Source organism: Hevea brasiliensis, chromosome 3 (genome assembly GCF_030052815.1).
Source record: "Hevea brasiliensis isolate MT/VB/25A 57/8 chromosome 3, ASM3005281v1, whole genome shotgun sequence".
In the NCBI taxonomy this organism is placed as follows: domain Eukaryota; kingdom Viridiplantae; phylum Streptophyta; class Magnoliopsida; order Malpighiales; family Euphorbiaceae; genus Hevea; species Hevea brasiliensis.
The window spans coordinates 108179212-108202054 of NC_079495.1; the positions used below are offsets into that span (position 1 = coordinate 108179212).

The 22843-nt window shown below is 36.5% G+C and overlaps 1 pseudogene; it reads left to right on the top strand.

The window, feature by feature from the left end:
- The first annotated feature begins 6724 nt into the window (after nt 1-6724).
- LOC110662632 (calcium-transporting ATPase 12, plasma membrane-type-like) lies at nt 6725-9633 on the top strand (annotated as a pseudogene).
- The last annotated feature ends 13210 nt before the right edge of the window (nt 9634-22843 follow it).

The window sequence follows — 22843 nt, forward strand, 5'->3', positions numbered from 1 at the left end:
TCAGTGACCCAAATTATGCTAACAATTTGAATTTGTTAAAGGCAAAACTGGGTTAAGTGGTCTTCATGAAAAGTGTAGCCCTATGTCTAAACTTTCCATGGTTAAAATTTTAGGTTATTTGGACCAGTATAGAGAGAGTTATGACCAAATGAACACGTACTGTTCATTTGGTCATTTTCTGGGTTGGGTGCAGGGAAATCCGAATTTGGACAGTATTTGGCTCAAGTTTTGGACAGAATTTGGGTATGGTTTCTTCATGGAAAATGGGCTATTTTGGGTCTAGTTTCACCTCCAATTGGCCTCATATCAATTGGGGTCACACAATTTTATTTATGGCCTAAAATGTACACTGCTCTCAACACACACAACCTGCAGAAAATTAACACTTCTAAAACTCAATCTCCTCCAACTTCCTTACTTCAATTTGCATGCAATACACTTCTATAAGCAACAATCTCATCCCAATAGGTCAATTTCAACATTTTACACAAAGTCCTCAACATTTACACAAACCCTAGTTTTCATAGTTTCAAATTTACACAAACACTACACAATCAAACACCCAAACATTTCAACTAATTACACATTCTCATGGAACCATTTTTCATCACTTAAAAGCAATAAACTTCAAGTTGCATGGCTGCAAAAAATTCAAGGGTTCTTTCCTCTAGATTTTCTTTTTGTTTTAATGGTATTTATGCTTAGCTAAACATGCTTTTCATGTTTAATAAAGAGAAGAAGAGGGATTAGTGCACTAACCTTACTTGAGCTTCCCAAACCTCAACTTTCTTGCTTCTTATGGGTATCTATGGCTTCCTTATGGAGTGGGGAGTATTTTTTGTGAAGGGTGCTAGAGGTTTTGATGGGTAGAAGCTTGGGAAATCAAGCTTGGAAGCTTGACAACAATGGAGGAAATGAGGGAAAGAGAGAGAGAGAGAGAAGAAATGGAGGAAGAAGATGGAAGTGGGTGGGAATTTGTCCTCTAGTGCCTATTTATATACATTTTTTTTCCTAAGCCTTTTCTTTTCTTTTCTTTTCTTTTCTTTTCCTTTCTTTTCTTTTCTTTTCTTTTCTCTTCTCATTTTCCTAATCTATTTCATAAATTTTAATTAATGTTAATTATTTTATTCTCTATTTTTTTTTATTTTGACATTTAGGTCAAAATTCATCTTTGGGGGTGAAATGACCAAAATGCCCTTAGTAGTGCATATTGGGTTATTTTTATTTTTTTTGTACCAATTTATAAATTCTCTAAACTTTATTTTATTTTCTCTAATTTTTTTTTTTAACATCTTAAATGTTATTTTTATCTAAATAAACCTTAAATTTGGTCCCAAAATTATTTTCTATATTTATTAAATTTTCTTAACATTTATTCCATCAATTTATGCCTCTTCACTATAGTTTAAGTGTAGTTCCAGACATTCTGACTGTCCGAACAAATATCAGTCGTCGGAGCAGTGAAATGTACTGACTACCTATGGTGAGGGCTGACGAAGTAAAAAAATTAAACTTGTTTTTCTTATTTTTTTATTTTACTGCATTACTTGTTATTATTAATAATGAGTCAAACACCAGCTAGATAATAGGAGTTTTTAGTTAGAACTGATCAGAAATAACAGGAGGTATTATCGCCACTTCCTCCTAGTTTGTAGTTCTATTTTTGTCAATTTACTGATATATAAATGGTGTGCTATCTGCATTAAAAGATATCACCACAAAAAAAGAGTTTAAAAAGAAATCTGTATTGTTCTCTTATTATCTCTACTATTTTGTTGTTAACATTTGGTATCAGAGCCTCTTCGATCAAGGCCTGAAACATGTCTCACCTTGAGATTGAGAGAGCAAGGAGAGAAAGAGAGCAGAAACAAAGAGAGGATGCTTCCAGCGATACTTCAAACAGAGAAAGCTTGTCGAGTCAAGAGAAGGAGGGCTCGGTTACGCTAAAATATCCCATGTTGACAAAGAGCAATTATGCAGCATGGGCTATTAAAATGGAAGTGTTTATGATGGCTCAAGGTGTATGGGAGCCAATCGAGTCTGAAGGTCCAGTTGATAAACGAAGAGACAAGATGGCATTGGCGGCTATCTATCAAGGTATAGGTGAAGATACCTTACTGCAACTAGGGGCCAAGAAGACTGCCAAGGAAGCGTGGAATACTCTGAAGGTTATGAACCAAGGTGCAGAGAAGGTGAAGGAGGTTAGAGCTCAAACTTTATGGAGAGAATTCGAGGCACTGAGGATGGGTGATTCAGAAACTGTAGAAGATTTTTCTGGAAAACTCACCATCATTGTCAATAAACTAAGAAGCCTTGGTGAACCAGTTGAAGATGAAAAGGTGATCAAGAAGATGTTGCGTTCTACTTCCTCAAAATTTCTGCAGATAGTTTCAGCCATAGAGGAATTTAGTGATCTAAAAACCAAATCGGTAGAGGAGGTAATTGGATCACTAAAGGCTCATGAAGAACGTTTGCTCGGTTGTGGAGGCGATTCGGTGAAAGCAGTCCTTCTCACAAGAGCTGAATGGAAGGCCGAGAGAGGAGGCGACACTTCCATAAAAGCTCGAGAATAGCAGCGGTGGAAAGGGGCGAGAGGTCGAGGGGCGGCGTGATGAAGGAAGAAGCAACAGCGATTTCCGGAAAAGCGGTGATGATGAGTCAAAGCCGCAAAAGAAAGATAAGAGCAAGATCAAGTGTTATAGCTGTGGCCAAATGGGACATTATGCCTCAGAATGTCCCACGAAAGAAAGAGATGAAAAGGCCAATTTAACACAAGAAGACGAAGGACCATCATTTCTGCTGCTCGAAACGTGTGTGCAAGAATTGTTACCAGAGGAGTGCGAGATAATTATCTGCAAGAAAATACCAATGAATCGAAACAAAAGAAAGTAATTGGTATTTGGATTACGGTGCAAGTAGCCACATGTCGGTGAAAACGCTTTGTAGAATTGGACCTTACCATTACTGAGTAAAGTGAGATTTGGTGATGGGTCCATGGCTAGCATTTGTGGACAAGGTTCAATCTTGTTTGATTGCAAAAATCTGAACACACAACTCTACAGAATGTTTATTATATTCCAAGGCTTAAAAGTAACATTATAAGTCTTGGACAGCTTGATGAAGCAGGAAACTCAATTGTGATTGGCAGTGGACACCTGAAGTTGTATGACAGGAGGAGCAGGCTAGTGGTGGATGTTGTGAGAGGAGCAAATCGGCTTTACATTGCAAACTTAAAGCTTGCTACACCAATAAATTTGCTTGCAAAATTAGACAATGAATCTTGGGCATGGCACGCTAGATTCGGTCATCTTAATTTTGATTCATTGAGAAAGCTCAGTAGAAAAGGCATGGTAAAAGGACTGCCCAGTATTGATCAAGCAAATAAGCTATGCGATGGGTGTCTTGTGGGGAAACAGCACAGAACTTCATTCCCGAAACAAACAGAATTCAGAGCAAGCAGACCCCTGGAGCTTGTTCACAGTGATTTGTGTGGTCCAATATCACCAACAACATGTGGAGGTAATAATTATTTCATGTTATTGGTGGATGATTTTTCCCGATTTATGTGGGTATATATGTTGAAAAGCAAGGATGAGGCTCTAGCTAATTTCAAGAAATTCAAGATATTCGTTGGCGAATCGATAAAAGCTAAGAGCAATCGAGCCGATCGGGAGGAGAGTTTACTTCCTGACATTCAAATTATTTTGTGAAGAACAGGAGTTAAGCGATTTCTTCGCTCCATACTCACCGCATGACAAAATGGTGTAGTGGGCGTAGAAATCAAACCGTCGTAGAGATGGCGAGATGTATGTTAAAAAGCATGGAGGTCCGTCGAAATTGCAGGCGAAGCGATAAAAAGACGGCAGTTTACATCTTGAACAGAGCTCCTACGCAAAGTGTTTCTGAAGCAACTCCCTATCAAGCCTGGTTCGGTAAGATTCCAAATATACATCATTTGCGTGTGTTTGGGTGTGTAGCACACGTAAAAGATGTAACTCCCAATCTTACTAAATTAGCTGATAGAAGCAATCAAGCGATAATGATTGGTTATGAAATTGGGTCTAAAGCTTACAGGTTATTTGATCCAATTCGAAACAAAATAATTGTGAGTCGTGATGTAGCTTTCGAAGAGGGAAGAAAATGGCAGTGGAATGATGATTCAGGTGAGAGAATCAAGGAAGCCGGAGAATTTACTGTAAATTTCAAACAAGCAGTAAATCCTCATCCAGAGACTCCTTCTGAAATTGGAACTCCGATCTCCTCATCCAGTACGCAATCTCAAAGCTCGAGCACTAGTTCCAGCTCAAGTGAACCACGGAAATACAGATCTCTTCAAGAGATTTACGACAATACTCGAGAAATAGAAGAAGCCAGCTTATGTTTTCTTTCTTTGGAGGAACCCACCTCTTTTGAAGAGGCCTCTAAGAATGAAAATTGGAGAAGAGCAATGGAACAGGAGATTACTTCAATACAGGAAAATGGTACATGGGAACTTACTGAATTACCAAAGGGTCACAAGCCAATCGGTTTGAAATGGGTGTACAGATTGAAAAAGGACCCAGATGGCAAGATTTTGAAGCACAAAGCCAGATTAGTGGCAAAGGGCTATGTGCAGAAACAAGGCATAGACTACAACGAAGTGTTTGCACCAGTCGCAAGATTGGAAACTATAAGGGTCTTATTGGCAATTGCGGCACAAAAGGATTGGGAGGTTCATCATATGGACGTGAAAACAGCGTTCTTAAATGGTGAATTGGAAGAAGATGTTTATGTCACACAACCAATTGGATTTGAAGACAAGAGAAATCCATATAAAGTTTTAAAACTACATAAAGCTTTATATGGGTTAAGGCAAGCACCCAGAGCGTGGAATTCGAAGCTTGATGGATGCTTGAAGGCACTCGGCTTTAAACAATGTCCACATGAACATGCTCTCTATAAAAGGAAAGATGAAGGAAAACTTATGATAGTTGGTGTCTATGTAGATGATCTTATCTTAACAGGAGAAAATCAAGATGTCATCGAAAACTTCAAATCGTAAATGCGTGAAGTTTGATATGGTGATCTTGGTTTGTTGAGTTTTTATCTTGGTATTGAGGTTAAGCAAACTACAACCTCAATTTCCATTTGTCAAACAGGTTATGCCAAGAAGATTTTGGAGAAAATGGGAGTAGGGGAGTGCAATCCATGTAAGCTTCCTATGGAGCCAAGAACAAAGCTGAGTAAAGTTGTTGATGGTGAAGCATTGGTTGATGCAACCTTATGCAGAGCTTAATTGGAAGTCTTAGATATCTGGTTAATACACGACCAGATATCACTTTTCTGTCGGTGTTTTAAGCGGGTTTATGGAGAAGCCTACAACAACCCACATGGCGTGATAAAGCAAGTTCTTGGTACATCAAAGGTACCTTGAACAGTGGTTGTGTCTACTCAAAGAAGCAACCAGATATGAGTCTTGTTGGCTACTGTGACAGTGACCTTGCTGGTGATATCGACGACCGGAAGAGCACTACTGGAATTTTGTTTTTTCTTGGCAGCAGTCCAGTAACTTGGGTCTCGCAAAAACAAAGAGTTGTAGCGCTTTCGTCATGCGAAGCTGAATATATCGCTGCAACGGCAGGTACTTGTCAAGGGATTTGGCTAAGCAAAGTGATTAGTGCAGTTGAAGATACAGAAGTAAGAGCAACTCTTAAAGTGGACAACAAGTCAGCCATAGCCCTTGCTAAAAATCCAGTATATCATGATAGGAGTAAGCACATCGACACTCGCTATCATTTTATTCGTGATTGTGTGCAGGCTGGAAACATTGAGTTAGTGTATGTGAATACTGAAATTCAATTGGCTGACATGTTAACAAAACCTTTGGGAAGACAACGGTTTGAAGAGCTTCGAGAGAAGTTAGGAATGAAGACAATTGGTCAGAAAGAATGAACAAGTTTAAGGGGAGTGAATGACGAAGTAAAAAAATTAAACTTGTTTTTCTTATTTTTTTATTTTACTGCATTACTTGTTATTATTAATAATGAGTCAAACACCAGCTAGATAATAGGAGTTTTTAGTTAGGCGATCGAAATAACAGGAGGTATTATCGCCACTTCCTCCTAGTTTGTAGTTCTATTTTTGTCAATTTACTGATATATAAATGGTGTGCTATCTGCATTAAAAGATATCACCACAAAAAAAGAGTTTAAAAAGAAATCTGTATTGTTCTCTTATTATCTCTACTATTTTGTTGTTAACAAGGGCGTTACAGGGCTTTATAGGGATCCTACTGGGAATTGGCTCTTTGGTTTTGCGGCTTCGTATGGCATCTCTTTTGTTCTTGGAGCTGAGTTATGGTCTATGTATGAGGGGCTAAGATTGCTTATGATAGAGGCTATAGAAAAGTTTTTTTTGGAATGTGATAACTTGACTGCTGTTAATACTGTTCCGTGTGTCTCGAATAATCAATGCATTTTATGCTGTCTTGTGGACTCCATTGGCAGTCTTCTTTTTAAGGATTGGGATGTTCAAATTCGGCACATTTATAGGGAAGCAAATTTCAGCGTTGATTGATTAGCTTCTATGACTTACTCTTTACCCCTTGATCGACACTTCTTAGAAGAACCTCCTGCTAGTATTCTGTCATGGCTATTTCATGATGTTATAGGAGTTTCCTACAGCTCTGTTATTGCTTAGCGTTTTGGCTTTTCTCATCCTCACCAAAAAGGAAAAAAAAAAAGAAATGCCTTATCAAGAAAATACCTTGCGTGCAAAACGCTTCATGCGAAGGTGGAGGATTGATTTCATAGCCACAAACTTCACTAGGCTTCTTGTTTCCTTGACCCCAGAAACCTCTTGTTAATGATAAGCAGACTGGCCTATCGCGTTCTTTTTCCTATATTCCTATCTTTGTCAATGATGATATTGGAAACGAGGATGGTGGGTCTTTGATGAATATCAATCGGAAAACACTTACCGGTATGATCAAAGAGAGAAGCTTGGAAATCCTGAACCAGCTGGGAGGAGTGCCACAAATTGCTGCTACTCTTCAAAGCTTTGACATTTCACAAAGAAGAAATTATTTTGATGATAATAGGCATAAGATTCAGAAGCCACCTCCAAAAGGCTTTCTTAGCTTTGTTCTCGAAACACTCAAGAACGAAACCTTCATTATTGATTCGATCTTTGCTATCTTGTCGTTGTTATTTGGTCGGTGTTATGAAGGAGGGAGCAGTATTTTTGTTCTCTTTCTTGTTGTTGCATTCTCTTCTGTGATCCACTACAAGCACTACAGGCAATTTCTGAAATTTTCAGATGAAAGCAGTGGCATAAGGGTGCAGCTGGTGAGAGATGGGAGGCACCAGAATGTATCCATTTTTGATGTTGTGGTGGGCGATCTGGTGTTTTTGACGATAGGGGATTAAATACCAGCTGGTGGATTGTTCTCGGGTGGTTATTCTTTGAAGGTAGATGAGTCATGCGTGACCGGTGAAAACAACCACGTTGAAATCCATTCTTGCTTTCTTGAGCAAAGGTGATTGATGGATCTGGTTTCATGCTTGTAACATCCGTTGGAATGAATACTGCTTGGGCTGAGATGATGAGTTCTCTAGACCGCAATTTGGATGGGAGGACTCCATTGCAAGCACGACTCAACAAACTGAAATCTTATATTGGAAGAGTTGGATTGGTAATGGCCACCCTGGTTCTTGCTGTTTTGACAATCCGTTACTTCGCCGGAAACACCAGAGATGATAATGGAAGTCGAGAAGATAATGGAAGCAAGACAAAGGTCAACGATGTGCTCAATTCAGTCGTCGATACTTTTGCAGCGGCAGTGACTATTGTAGTGGTAGCAATTCCAGAAGGTCTACCCCTGGCTGTAACCCTAACTCTTGCTTACTCTATGGAGCAAATGATGGCTGAAAATGCGCTGGTGCGTAAACTCTCTGCTTGTGAAACAATGGGTTCAGCCACAACAATCTGCACCGACAAGACAGGCACTCTCACTATGAACCAGATGCAAGTTTCAGAGTTTTGGCTTGGAAAAGAGCTAATTGAGCATAGTATTTCAATGGAAATAGAACCAGAATTCTTTTTGTTACTAGAAGAAGGGGTTGCTTTAAATACAACAGCCACTGTTAACAAACCACATTCTACGTCAACCCCTGAGATATCCGGCAGTCCAACCGAGAAGGCAATACTCTCTTGGGCTGTCCTAGATTTGGGAATGAATACCAATGACACAAAGATAAGTGTGAAATAATGGATGTAGAAACATTCAACTCAGAGAAAAAGAGAAGTGGGGTAATGATGAGGAAAAGCAATGAGAAAGCTATTCATACACATTGGAAGGGAGCTGCTGAGATGATATTAGCAATGTGTTCAAGTTATTATGTCAAAAGTGGGGAACTAATTGAAATGAATGAGGAGGAAAGGATGCAATTTAGGGCAATAATTCATAATATGGCAGCCAAAAGCCTTAGATGCATTGCCTTTGCCCACAACAAAGTCATAGAAGAAAACAAGCAAGTCTCTCAGAAACTTGAAGAAACTGGATTGACCTTGTTGGGACTTGTGGGATTGAAGGATCCATGTAGACCAGGGGTTAGAACAGCTGTAGAATCATGCAAGAAAGCAAAAGTGAGCGTTAAAATGATCACTAGTGACAATCCACACACAGCAAGAGCTGTAGCTATTGAATGTGGAATTCTTAATCCTGAAGAGGACATGGACAACAAAGCAGTAGTAGAAGGTGTTGAATTCAGAAATTACTCACCTGAAGAGAGAATTACAAGGGTAGACGATATCAGAGTAATGGCAAGATCATCCCCATTTGACAAGCTTCTGATGGTACAGTGCTTGAAAGAGAAAGGTCATGTGATAGCAGTCACCGGTGATGGCACGAATGATGCCCCTGCTCTTAAGGAAGCACATGTTGGGCTTTCCATGGGAATTCAAGGTACAGAGGTGGCAAAAGAAAGCTCAGACATAATCATCTTGGATGATAATTTCATCTCTGTGGTGACAGTTTTGAGGTGGGGGAGGTGTGTCTACAGCAACATTCAGAAGTTCATTCAATTCCAGCTCACTATTAATGTTGCTGCCCTTGTCATCAACTTTGTGGCAGCCATCTCTTCTGGTAAAGTCCCCCTAACTGCAGTTCAGCTACTGTGGGGGGCACTAGCATTGGCCACTGAGCAGCCCACCGATGAGCTCATGACAAAGTCACCTGCAGGTAGATCTGAGCCACTTATGACCAAAATCATGTGGAGAAACCGTATTGCTCATTCCTTGTATCAGATAGCCATCTTAATTATTCTACATTTTAAGGGGAAGTCCATCTTTGGGGTGGATGAAAAGGTCAAGAATACTCTCATCTTTAACACTTTTGCCTTGTGTCAAGTCTTTAATGAGTTCAATTCAAGGAAGCTGGAAAAGATTAATATATTTGAAGGGATACTGGAGAATAAGCTGTTCTTAGTGATCATTGGATTTACTATCATTCTTCAAGTGCTAATGGTGGAGCTTCTGGTGCGGTTTACCGATACCAAGAAGTTGAACTGTGGTCAAGGGAGTGCTTGTATTGGCATTGCGGCTTTATCTTTGCCACTTGGTTGTGTTGTAAAGTGTATTCCCATATCCCAATGATATGTACATTTTAATGGATAAGTAGTAGGTACGAACGAACATTTCAGATTTAATTACTTAAAATTAGTTCTTTAATTTCAAAATCATAAAGTATAAATTTGAATAATTATATGAGTTTTCGTAACTCCTAGTGACGCGTTTTAAAACCGTGAGGGTTTTGGCCGCTCCGCGTGTAACCTTGAACGATTGTGGAGGAAACCTCAGCGAGGACGCTGAGTCCCATAAGAGAGTGAATTGTAACACCCTAGACAAATCCCACATCGACAAAATAAGAGAGAAATGCTGGGTTTATAAGTTGGTGGTTCGTAACTCCTAGTGACGCGTTTTAAAACCGTGAGGTAAAAATTTCAATGCCGAAGAATGCGGAGATTGACCTGCTTCAACTTTGATTAGTAAAAGAATCGACTCCATTCAGTATTACAGCAAACAAGCTTTTGCCGACAATTTTTTCCAAGGAAACAGAGGTCCAATTGCTAACCTTGGGAAAAGCAATCCAAGGAGTAGAAGGAGATAAGGGCGTAAATGGCTATCCCATGGACCAACTACAGTGGTAAACCAACACACTTGACATTTGAATGTTGCATTGATTATCATTTGGAATTTTTATTTTATTTTATTTTCAATGAAGCCTTATGGATGACGAATGGGTATCGCAACATTATGACACAAATATGACATTATTATGACATTTAACAAAGAAAAAAAATATGTTCACTCCTTTTTTTTCTCATTTTTCTCTACATTCAAATTCGAAAACCCATCTCCTTCAACCTCCTGCATATGATTTCTCACTGTGGGAACCTCAAAATCAAGTTATCAGCGACTGTGCCTTTGCTGTTGCCACAACGTCTTGAGTTGTCTGTGGCAAGGCCAAGGCCCAGGTGGTTTCTCTTGGTCTCCGGCGAAGCTTCCCTCGCATGACGTCTCTTCACAGCTCCCGGCACAATTTCAGAATTAATGCATTATCGGCAATAGCACCCTTTGTTGAGTTTCTCAATGATATATATTAATTGTCGGATGGAATTAACTTTAAAACAACTTAAATAAATGTGATTAGTAAAATTTCAAAATCTTAATTATAAGAAAAATTCAACATATCAATGATTAATTAATTTTCTCATTCCTGAACATCAATGAATTTTAACCCTAAATGGAAAATCCAATTAAACAATCATTATTTTTTGTGTTCTCATTTCTGATTATTAATGCATGCTACACACATTAATCCTCCCCCACTATTTAGAATAATCCCACAATGGCACAATCTGATGGGGAAGAGCTTACTTCATTCAAAACTAAGCTATCTTAATTTCCCTCAAGTGTCTATATCTATTCTTTCTACACTCCAAAATTCTTCCCCCACCAATACAATAAAAGAATGTGAATATGCTGTCCTAGTTATTGCACATTTATCAGGGTTATGTGCAAAGCTGAAATCCTGCCGCTTCGCCCGGATTGCTCAGTTGTAATCTTATTGAGTTCATGACATCATTTCAATACATCAAACTTCAATGTTCACACGTGTTTTGATTGGTTTGAGCTTGATACCCAAACTCTCAGGAGAAAGAAGTTCTGGTGCTATACAAGAATGACTCAAGGGACTGGCTAGGTTGGAGCCATTACATGATGAGGAAGCAAAATTGAGCATTTAGCCTAATACAAATTAAAAATTTTAAAAAAAATTGCAGCAAACTATCGCTCTATCCCCTGAAGAGTTGTATAAACAGTAACATACAAAGCATTATCATATTGAAAAGCGTACTTTTAACCCTTTATTTGGATACTTAATTAAGCCAAAAGAAAAAAAGAGAAATTAAAGTTGAGAAATAAAGAAAAAAAAAAGAAGAGAAATTAATTTTTTTTATTATTTAAATACTTTGCTAAAGTAGAGAAGAAATTGAATTTCCCTCCTAATACAATTACTTAATAGTCATGAATTTATAATTTTGTTATTATATGATGTTAAAGATACATAAGTAATTTTAATATAAATGATATAATTCTCTTCATTTTACTTCAAATTAAAGAGAAATATTTTGAATTAATGAAGAAAAATTGGAAAATATAATTTTCCTTCATTTCTCTTCTCTATTGCCTATCCAAACAAAGGAAATTTGAGAAATTATTTTTTTCTCTTTATTCTCCATTTCTCTTCATCCAAACAAAGGGTAAAGGTGATCAAATCAAAGACTCAGAGTGTTAGGACTAAGCAACTAACTGATATCTCATCATCATTCAATCAGTACATTGCAACTTCATTCATCCAAGAGAGTGTGCAAAAGAGTGAATTTAGATTTTATTAAGGCTAAATTAAGAGAAAATTAAACTAAAAAAAAGAAGAAAATAAGAGAGAATTTAAAAATAAAATACAAAACACAGAATAAGCATTCAGTATCTCCCTTGACTGTAAATCAAAGAGTAAAAAGTAAAAAATGAAGATATCTGCTCTTTTATTAATTAAACAGGAAAGAGATCTGGTCTCTCTAGCTAAATAGGAAAATTGGTACATAAAATCGTATCTTTTTCTAATTAAGTTTAGACTAAATCTTACTAAAAAGTGAGATACTTATATATACGCATTTTACTTTCCTAAGGAGGCACTCATTTAGAACCATCACCACAATGCAGGAACAAAATATCAAAGAGGAATCTATCAGCATTAACAAGATAAACCCTATGGAACTAATTAAGCCCTACCATCATGCTATTAGATTAGAGCTTCTTCGAAGACCATCGATGATCCAACGCCAAGTGAGGAATTTGTATTACAAGATCCAGACATACTCTGTTAACAAGAGAAAACATACCAAAATTTAAATTTATAACCCAACAACCAGTTCATCATGCACTTTTTACCGTATGGGTGCAATAGGAAAAGGTATTAACTAGAGAGGGGTGAGTTTGAAAGAAATTACAAAAGGGGGGTGATTTGTACTCACGTGGAAAGGTTGAAAATGGGACAACAATCATATTGGTATATAAGATGTCACATCCGTCTCTAATCTATAGAGACTGGTGTTACTTGAAAAACTGATAGAGTTTTTGCTAAATTTATAGTTAAAAGAAACCATGGAATCAGTTGAAATAAATCTGATATATATATTATGGCTCTGCGCCCATCAAACAACAATAAATACTCAATGAACATGAATCCTCTTCGCGAGGATCAAAATAAAATATTTGCATATCAGATCTCCTAGATGTATTTACTTATGTACAATAAATTAAAACAAAAGAAATAACCAAAAACAACATATTGGCCCGACCTCCACTAGATTTTGGAGTTGGTGAAGTGGATGAGAGGACAACATTGACAGAGAGGCTACTAGTAGTGGAGTCAGCAAAAGAAATCTGAAATATTGAAAAAAAAAATGAGAGAATGAGTACAACTACTCAGTGAGCAGATAAATAAATAACAAAGGGGAACGAATAAGGTTTTGGTACTTAATAGTACCAATTCTGCTATATTAGAACAAGTCAGCTCAATAAATATCATTTAATCCAAATCATGTAGCTGAGTTGAAATAAAATTCATGTTATATTAATACTACTGAAATAAATATATTAAAATCATAAAATCTACAATATCCTCATACACTCGTAATATGCTTCCTATAGATAATGTTGACATCTCAGGCGTAATAATAAACTCTGGCAGCCTAAGAGCAATGCTGGCATCTTAGGCTCTATAATGACACAACAATAACCCAAGAGCAATAAAAATGTCAGTCACACACATGTGCAGAGCTACCCTCAAAGGGCTACCACCTGATATACGCCCTAAAGGTTATGTGTATATCAAGTGCTGCCCCAAAGATAGTATAAATGTAAGTTCAGCTAAAAGTAATTAACCGTCATCAATGTGCTATCTATTCGATGCATATATTGAGTCTATTTAACTATTTATTCAGGTGTAATTATAAATCTCATTCTAGTCAATAATAAAATATAAAATTATCATTCTTTGTTCCCATTTTCATACTTAGAAATAATAATATAAATAATTTACATTTAATAAAATAACAGTGTTATATATTTATCCACTCACCTGTACAGAAGACAAACTGAGCTTAGACTGTTGGAGCACCACTAGTATCAATCTACTATAGGAGCTGGATCCTTGCCTAAAGTTAAAAAGATAACAGTGCATCAAGAATGAATTTAAATCCTATCTGAAATTATAGAATATAGAATGCATGATTTATGTATGAAAATTTTAAAATAAAGTCGACAGCATCTCGACATAGCCTGAACGTTCTCCAAAATTCAATAATTCAACTAATTTTCAACAACCTACAACACATCACAAATGAATTTAGAATGTTCATTTGTGGCCTATACAAAATAATATAACAAATTTCACATTCTCTCCATTTATTTCTCATTCTCCAGTCAACATGTTCTTCTTTTCCTTTAGCATTTCATACTAAAATTATTTCCCCTTCACTACATAAAAATTCTTACTAATTTAATTACAATTAATCTCCATTAATAGCTCTACAATAATCACATCATACTTTAAACATTTCATCATTCACCTAACAATTAAGACATAAAACTTAAATCCACCTCTTCACTCACAAATTTTCCTATTTCTAACAATACTTGAAATTTTCCACTAGCTTAAAACTTCCAATAATACTAGAGAAACAATATTTAACTCTATTTCTTATGTACACAACATGCTAAATTTCTTGCATTTTTCTAGTTAAGAGTTAATATACTCAACAATTATCAAATCATTAGTAACTTGACCATCCATCCCAAATTTGTTCATTCATTGGTCATATTCTCTAATTAAAATTAAATTTAATCCTTCCTACACCAACTTAATTCCATCTCTTCCTATAGAAATACCATCTTTTAATTCAACCCATTAAAGAGCACCTACCTAAAAGTTAGAATTTTCACATCTCTTTTAACCCACACACACCCATTATTCCAAAATAAAATTCATCTCTTTGTTAGTCTTATGCCATAAAAATTATCATAGAGCAATGGAATATCAAATTAAGCTTGAGAAATTGAGAGGAAGAAAAGAAGAATTTACTCACTTGAAAGAAATTATTAGCTTTTGTGAGTGAAAGATGGTTTTGAGTTAGGGTTTGTGTTGAAAATGGGTGTTTAATTAAAGTTTGAATGGGTTTATGGGTTTGATTTGCAATATGGATGTGAATGAAATAAAGAGAGGAGGAGTGCTTGGTGTGGAGTCCCCTGTTTCTGCTCAAGGAAAACAAAAGGAGGGGAAATTTTTTTTTTCTTTTCTGCTCTTAAAGCCAATGGGAAACAATTTCTAAATAATTCTGCTCCCTTTTTATATTATTATTATTATTATTATTATTATTATTATTATCATCATCCTCATTTAGAGATTTCTCAAAGCTATAAGACATGGGCTTCATCACTTGTGTCATAGGCTCTCATAAAGTGGGTTAATGGGCTGAGTATTATAATTCTCTCCTCCTAAAAGAAATTCCGTCCTCGAAATTTACATACCTGGTGGAGCAAACAAGTGTGGGTACGCATATCATCTTCTTTCTCCCAAGTACTTTCTTTTCTAGAATGGTTCCTCTAGCGAACCTTAACCAATGGAACCACTTTGTGCCTCAAGAATATCTCTTCTCTATCAGTGATCTCCACTGGTTCTTCCACATACGTCAAATCTTCTCTCAACTCAATAGGTTGCTTTTGGAGAATATGAGAGGGATCACTTTTGTATCTTCTTAACATTGATACATGAAAGACATCATGAATTTGTGATAACTCTGGAGGTAAAGCTAAACGATAAGCAATTAGTCCGATCCTCTCTATAATCTCATAGGGCCCTATAAATCGAGGACTTAACTTTTCACGCTTACTAAAGCGTACAATTCTCTTCCAAGGAGAAATCTTTAAGAATACCTTATCACCAATATTGTACTCAATATCTCTTCTCTTCAAATCTACATAACTTTTTTGCCTGTCTTACTCTTTTGCCAGTCTTATGTAGCTTTTAATCTACTTCTAATCATTTGGATCTTATCAGCAGTGTGCCGTACCATTTACGGGCCTTTTAGCTTATTTTCTCCAACTTCAGTCCAACATACTGGTGTTCTACATCTTCTACTATACAATGCCTCATAAGGAGCCATACCGATACTAGAATGGTAACTGTTTTTATAAGCAAACTCCATCAAAGATACGTACTTCCCCCAACTTCCCTTGAAATCCATTACACGAGCCCCAAGCATGTCTTCCCAAGTCTGAATAGTTCGTTCTGATTGACCATCTGTTTGTGGATGGAAGGAAGTATTAAACTTCACTTTAGTGCCTAAAGCATTCTGCAAACTAGGAGAAAACTGAGATGTAAGCCTTGGATCTCTATCTAAAACAATGGAAACTGGAGCACCATGGAGCCTCACAATCTCATTAACATAAATCTCTGCTAATTTATCCAAAGAAAAATCCATCCTGACAGGCAAAAAGTGCGCTGATTTGATCAATCTATCAATTATTACCCACACTGCATCATGCCCACACAGAGTACGAGGTAATCTGGAAACAAAATCCATAGTAATATGCTCCCACTTCCATTATGGAATAGGAAGTAGCTGCAACTTTCCTGCTGGATACTGATGCTCTGCCTTAACTTATTGGCATACCAAGCACTTTGAAATAAAAATGCTGCTTTTCCTTCTTCATACCTAGCTACCAATAATATTCTTTAAGATCTTGATACGTCTTAGTGCTACCCGGATGCATAGAGTTGGCAAAACAGTGAGCCTCTTCCATTATCTCTCTTTTTAGGTTTTCACATTTGGTACACATAACCTGCCACCAAACATTAAAGTCCCATTTTCACTAAGTGAAAAATCTGTACGAGTGTCATTTCTCACCTCATTGATGATCTTGTTTAATTGCTCATCTTGGCTTTGAGCTTCTCTAACCCTTTCCACCAATATTGGTCTAACTTTGAGAGTTGCTAACAATGACCCTGAATTATCCACTACTAACTTTGCTCTTAGAGTTCAAAACTCTGATAATAATGGAAGTCTAACTGTTTTAACATATGCCAAATTACCCAGGGACTTTCGATTAAGGGCATTAACTACCACATTAGCCTTGCCTGGATGATATTCAATGGTGCAATCATAGTCCTTAAGTAATTTGATATATCTTCTTTGTCTCAAATTCAATTTTTCCTGTGTGAGGAGATACTTCAGACTCTTATGATCTATATAAATCTGACAAGTTTCACCATAAAAGTAATGCCTCCATGTCTTTAAGGCAAAAATTACTGCAACTAATTCTAGGTCACGGGTGGGATAATTCAATTCATGTGGTCTAAGTTGCATAGAAGCATAAGCTATCACCTTCACATGTTGCATCAAAACACAACCTAAACCTTTACAGGAAGCATCACCATACATAACAAATCCACCTGCTCCCGAAGGTAGAGTAAGAACTAGAGCTGAAGTTAAACATGCTTTAAGCTTCTCAAAACTCTCTTGGCATTCTTCTGTCCATTCAAACTTTGTATTCTTTCTAAGCAATTTTGTCAATGGTGCTGCAATGATGGAGAAATCTTGGACAAAACACCTGTAGTACCTTGCTAATCTCAAGAAACTCCTAACCTCTGTAGCGTTAGTTGGAGGATCATATTTGATTACTGCTTCAATCTTCTTAGGATCAACAAATACTCCCCTTGCTGAAATAATATGTCCTAAGAAGATGACTCTATCAAGCCATAACTCACACTTAACTTGGCATACAATTGCTTGCTTCTTAAAGTTTGTAACACAATATGCAAATGTTCCTTGTGTTCTTCCTTATTCTCTGAATACATCAATATATCATCAATAAACACAGTGACAAAGCTATCCAAATAGGGTTTGAACACTTTATTCATAAGGTCTATAAAAGCAGCTGGGGCATTGGTTAATCCAAAAGGCATAACAAGAAACTCATAATACCCATAACGAGTTCTGAAAATTGTCTTAAGTACATTAGACTACTTGATCTTCAATTGATGATACCCAAACCGCAAATCAATATTGGAAAACACCTTAGCACCTTGGAGTTAGTCAAAGAGATCATCAATGCAAGGCCAATGATACGTATTTCACACTGTGACTTGATTCAGTTGCCTATAATCAATGCACAACATCAGAGTGCCATCCTTTTTCTTCACAAATAAAACAAGAGCTTCCTAAGGTGATGCACTAGGCCTTATAAAACCTTTATCAAGTAATTCTTACAATTATACTTTTAACTCCCTTAATTCTACTAGAGCCATTCTATATGATGCCATTGAGGTAGGAGCTGTACCAGGATTCAAATCAATGGAGAACTCAAGAAGTTCATCAGGGAAAACATAAAAAAACTCACACACAAGTAGAATGTCCTCCAACTTAGGCATTTTTAGGTTAGTATCAACCACATGAGCTAGGTTTGCTTAACAACCCTTCCTAAGCATCTTCCTGGCAGTTATAGCAAAAATCACAGCGAAAGGAAGAGAACACCTTTCTCCATAAAACATAAACTTGGACTCCCCAGGATAATCAAACACTACAGATTTCTCAAAGTAATCAACTGCGGCATGATGGTGGGGTAACCAATCCATGCCCAGGATAGCATCAAAATCTTGAAGATTCAAAGGGATTAGATCTGCCAACAACTCATGATCACCCACCTTAATCACACAGTCATTGTACACATACTCACAAATAATAAAATTCCCAACTGGAGTACCTACAACTAGTCCACAATCTAATAATTTTAATTCTTTATCAACATGCACCGAAAATGATTGTGACACAAAATAATGAGTGGACCTAGGGTCTATAAGAATGCATGTATCTCTACCAAATATGGTCAACATACTCGTCACAACTTCTGGAGATGCTTGTGCCTCCTGCTGTGTCATGGCAAAAACTCTAGCTTGAGTGCGAGGTCTATTAGGCTGTGTTGCAGGTCTAGACTGGGCAGTTGAAGTAGCCCCACTGGCCCTACTCATGCTAGATCCAACATCTATTGTAGATCTACCTCATAAGTGTGTTGTACCAATCTGCATACTGCCAAGCACCACTGAAGCTTGCCTAGAAACACTATCTTTGGTCACAAGTAAAGGACAATTTCTTTTAAGGTGTCCTAGATCACCACACTCGAAACATCCTTTGTCAAACTTTCTACATTCCCCTTCGTGGTGCTAGCCACAAGTAACAAATTGTGGATATAATCTCTTCTTTTGATTTAGCTCGAAACAATCTCCCTATACTTGTCTCTATTTCTGTGCCCCAAAAGAACTACCCATTAGTTGTACCACTGATCTTTGACTAGCCTGGGGTCTAGTAGTTTGTTGCCTTGTACTCAAGTATGAACCCTTCCCACTACAACTAAACTCGGCTCTGGGCTGAAATGAACTACCCCCTCTCTTAGCTGATCTCTCCCTTAAGCCTTGTGAGGAACTCTGGCCATGTTTCCTACTTAGCTTTTGCTCATATTCCTTCTCTTATTGCTTCACCTTTTTAACATTTAAAGCAGCTTCTACTAATTTACGGAAGTTGCTGCCCTTGAACCAAGTCATGGATGCTCTGATCTCAACATGCAATCCCTATCTAAATTGGTCACACTTAGCCTCCTCAGTAGGTAATATATCAGAAACAAAATAATACAGATCCTTGAACAGATCAACATATTCCCTCATTGTAAGACTCCCTCGTATCAATCTGAAAAAGGCATCTTGCTTCCCTTTTCTATAACTCTCTGTCAGATATTCCTGCCGAAACTCAAATACAAATCTATCCCAAGTCAAGTCAGCTCCATGTGTACTGCGTATGCCGTCAATCCAGCTATCTGCCCTTCCTTGCAATAATCCATGCATATTATTCACTCTGTTTGCATCAGCTAGCTTCATCAGATCAAACACCTTTAATATCATTCTTAACCACTTTTCCGCAGCATCTGCATCTAAAGAACCATTAAAATCATATGCACCTAAATGCCTGGCTCGTTCTACTACCTCCCATGGATCTCTAGGTTTGGTTATAGTAGCTGTAGTAACCACTTGTGCCATAAATGCACCTAAGTTAAGGCTCAGTTGGAAAGGAGCAGCCGAGACTGTAGGTGGTATAAGAGGTGTAGTTGCCAGAGGAACAGGAGGTGTTGTTGGTGGTACAGGAGGTGCTGTTAGTGGAATAGGAGGTGCTACTAGTAGAATAGGTGGTGCTACTATAGGTGCTGGTGGATGTGGTGATGCTGGAGCTACATACGCACCTGATACAATGCCATGAGAGGCGGAATCACCATGCTCATCTCTGCCCTCATGAAACTCATCATGATCTACCTCCTCTTCTGGAAGCAGAGGAGAGACTACAGGATCCCTATGAGGTCGGCCAACATCTGATAATCTAATTCTATGAGCAAAACGGCCACGATTAACATCACGACCTCTACTACCAACTGTCTTAGGCTGCATTGTACTATAAAACAAAGATAAGGAGCCAGTTATCAACATATATAATTAACAACACCAACACTAGAAGTAGAAGGGTCTACAGAACCTATAAACTTAAGCTTTAATACCATAAAATGTCACACTTGCCCCTAACCTATGGAGGCTGATGTAAATTGAAAAACTGACAGGGTTTCCCCTAAACTTATAGCAAAAGGAAATCATGAAACCTATTAAAATACATCTGGTATATAAAATAAGACTCCATGTCTAACCAACATAAATAAATACACAATGTACATATATTCTCTTGGTAAGGATCAAAAGAAAACATTTACAGTTCAGAGCTTCTAGCTATTTTTACAGATGTACACTAAATTAAAATAAAAATAAATATTCAAAAGAAATATACTGGCCCGACCTCCACTAAACTCTATAGCAGGTGAAATGGAAGAGATGACAATACTGAAGAGAGGCTGCAAGTGGTGAAGTCAACAAAAATAATCTGAAATATTGAAAATTAAGAGGGTAAGTACAACTACTTAGTGAGCAGATGAATAAATGACAAAGGAGAACAGATAAGGTTTTAATACTTAATAGTACTAATTTTTTGCTATGTTAGAATAGGTCAGCTGAATAAATATCATTTAATCTAAATCATATAGCTGAGCTGAAATAAAATTCATGTTGTAACAATATCGCTGAAATAAATATATCAAAATCATAAAGCCTGTAATATCCTCATACACTCGCAATATGCTTTCTGTAGATAATGTTATCATCTCAGCCATAATAATAAACTTTGGCAGCCTGAGAGCAATGCTGGCATCTTGGACTCTATAATGACACCACAATAACCCAAGAGCAATAAAAATATTAGTCATATACATGTGCAGAGCTATCTTCAAAGGGCGACTACCTGATATATATCCCAGATTATGTGTATATCAAGCGTTGTCCCAAAGACAGTATGAATATAAGCTGAGCTGAAAGTAATTCACCTGTCATCAAAGTGCTATCTATTTGGTGCATATGTTGAGTATATTTGGTTATTTATTCAGCTGTAATTATAAATCTTATTTTATTTAATAATAAAATAAAAAATTACCATTCTCTGTTTCCATTTTCATACAAAAAAATAATATAAATAATTTATATTTAATAAAATATGATATTATATATTTATCCACTCATCTGTATTGAAGATAGATTGAAGCCTAGACTGCTGGAGCATCCCTAGTATCTACTACAGGAGCTGGATCATCTTCTAAAGTTAAAGGAAATAAAGATGCATCAAGAAAGGAATTTAAATCCTAAGCTAAAATTGTGGGATATAAAATACATTATTTATCTACGAAAATTTTAAAAGGAAGCCGGCAGCACTCCGGCATAATCCGAACATTCTCCAAAATTCCAATAGTTTAACTTATTTTTAACAAGCCACAACATATCACAAATAAATTTAAAATGTCCATCTATAACCTACACCAAATAATATAATAAATTCCATATTTTTTTCCATTTATTTATCCTTCTTCATTTGATATATACTTCTTTCTCCTTTAGCATTTCATGCTAAAATTTCTTCCCTTTACTACATCAAAATTCTTGCTAATTTAATTACAACTAATCTCCATTAATAGCTCCACAATAACCACATCATATTTTAAACACTTCATTATCCACCTAGCAATTAAGATATAAAACTTAAATCCATCCATTCACTCACAAATTTTCCAATTTCTACTATCACTTGAAATTTTCCACTAGTTTATAACTTCCAATAATACTAAAGATATAATATTTAACTCTATTTTTTATGTACACAACATGCTAAATTTCTTGCATGTTTATAGTTAAGATTTAATATACTTATCAATTATCAAACCATTAGTAGTTTGACCATCCATCCCAAATTTGTTCATTCATGGGTTATATTCTCTAATTAAAATTAAATTTAATTCTTAGTACACCAACTTAAATCCATCTCTTTCTATAGAAACACCATTTTTTTAATTCAACCTATTAAAGAGCACCTACCTAATAGTTAAAAATTTCATCTCTCTATTAACCCACATACACCTATTATTCCAAAAAAAAATTCATCTCTCTATTAGTCTTATACCATAAAAATTATCATAGAACAACAGAATATCAAATTAAACTTGAAAAATTGAGAGGAAGAAAAGAATAATTTACTCACTTGAAAGAAATTAGTAGCTCTTATGAGTGGAAGATGATTTTGAGTTAAGGTTTTTGTTAAAAATAAGTGTTTAATTAAAATTTGAGCGGGCTTATGGGTTTGATTTGAGATATAGATGTGAATAAAAGGGATGAGGGGAGAAGAGCTTGGGTAGAGTCCCCTGTTTCTCCTCTAGGAAAACAAAAAGAAGGGGAAGTTTTTTTATTTTTCTTTTCTGCTCGAGGCTAACGGGAAACAGTTCTCAAAGAATTCTGCTCCCTCTTTATATTATTATTATTATTATTATTATTATTATTATTATTATTATTATCTAGAGATTTCCCAAAGCTATAAGACATAGGCCTTATCACTTGTGTCATGACTCTCATAAAGTGAGTTAATGTGCTGAGTATTACATATACTACCCAAAAAAAAAAACCAAAAAATTGATAATTTGTCTAAATATAAATAAGATAATTACACAGAAGCTACAAGGTCATCCATCTCAAATATTGATGGGTGGTGTAAGTGAAAACGACCTTTTTCCATAAAAAAACGCGCTTTCGTGTGACTAATGAAGCAGTAAATATGCATTT